Source organism: Homalodisca vitripennis, unplaced genomic scaffold, assembly GCF_021130785.1.
Source record: "Homalodisca vitripennis isolate AUS2020 unplaced genomic scaffold, UT_GWSS_2.1 ScUCBcl_1444;HRSCAF=5083, whole genome shotgun sequence".
Classification (NCBI taxonomy): domain Eukaryota; kingdom Metazoa; phylum Arthropoda; class Insecta; order Hemiptera; family Cicadellidae; genus Homalodisca; species Homalodisca vitripennis.
In genome coordinates this window covers 77,100-78,574 of record NW_025777580.1, presented here as the reverse complement: position 1 = coordinate 78,574, position 1,475 = coordinate 77,100, and positions in this window count along the sequence as shown.

Below are 1,475 nucleotides of genomic sequence, written 5' to 3'. Positions count from 1 at the left end.
GCCTACACTTGGAGATTCTAAATCGAACTCAAGGGGATATGGAGAGTTTGGATCTTTATTTGGCAGCGATGGATGGCTTGTTTGGCCGACTTTCAACACCAGTATCGGACGAGTGTAGACTTCAACGCATCTTAAAGAATGTGAACTCCTTCTTGCAAGATAAACTTTGCATGTTCAACATTACCTCTCTTGATGAACTTAGACGTCTTGGACGAAGAGCAGAAGTTGGAAGACTGCGAGCATCAACACTCCAACCCCCACCTCGACCAATGGGTGTCCTGGAACCAGACTTGGCTTGCTCATCGCATCGCCGTAAGCATCCGGGGAATGTAGCCTACTTGAGCAGTAGTCAAGGAGCTTCTTCATCATCAACCCGTCCATTGCTTCGTCAACTGAGATGCTGGAATTGTGGAGAAGGGAATCATACTCACCGGAACTGTCCGAAGGAGAAGACTACTTTTTGTTTTGGATGTGGGAAATCTGGTACCAAGAAACCGTCTTGTAGCACGTGCCAGCCAAAAAACTTGCTAAGCCGGAGCTCTCCCTAGGTGACTCTGGAGCGCTCCTTAAAAAATCTCCTATTTTGTTTGGAAATCAGGAAGATACATCCAACCCGGTCTCGGTACACGGCGCTTTGGATTATCTTCTTGATTATCAGGAGAATGATCCTCGACCTTACCTTACCGTCAGAATATTTGGAACTTCTCATAGAGCACTTTTGGATTCTGGTGCTTCACACACAATTATGGGTGGTGAGCTCATGTGGCTTTTTGATAAGTTTCCAGTCAAATTGGGTCGTCTCTCCGATCAATATATCATGACAGCCGATCATAAGAAACACCAGGTCATCGGGAAGGTAATCCTACCCCTCACTCTGGCTTATAAAACTAAATACTTACCAGTTTTAGTCGTTCCTTCCTTAGTTCAAGGGATAATATTGGGAATAGACTTTTGGAACATCATGCACATGGTTGTTGACGCTTACCGGAAGACTTGGGAATTTGCAGATAGCCTTAAGCAGACTTGTTCTCTTTCTTCTATTGGCCTTTTAGATGAGACCCATTTATCTCGCTCTCAAAAGGAAGCCTTAGATAAACTACTCCAGACTTATCTTAGTAAGCAGCCACAGAAGTTAGGAAGAACTCATTTGGTGAAACATAGGATAGATACAGGCGACGCTTCTCCGATAAAACAAAGGTATTATCCTATGTCCCCAGCCAGACTGACGGTAGTATATGAGGAACTCGATAAGATGTTAGAGCAAGGCATAGTAGAACCATCCAAGAGCGCCTGGTCCTCACCTATTATTCTGATAGACAAGCCAGATGGAGGACAACGCTTTTGTGTAGATTTTCGCAAAATAAATTTAGTTACTAGAAGAGATGCCTACCCTTTGCCACATGTAACATCAATTCTTGACCGTTTAAGAGATGCCCGTTTTCTTTCTGCTTTGGACATAAAAAGTGCTTACTGGC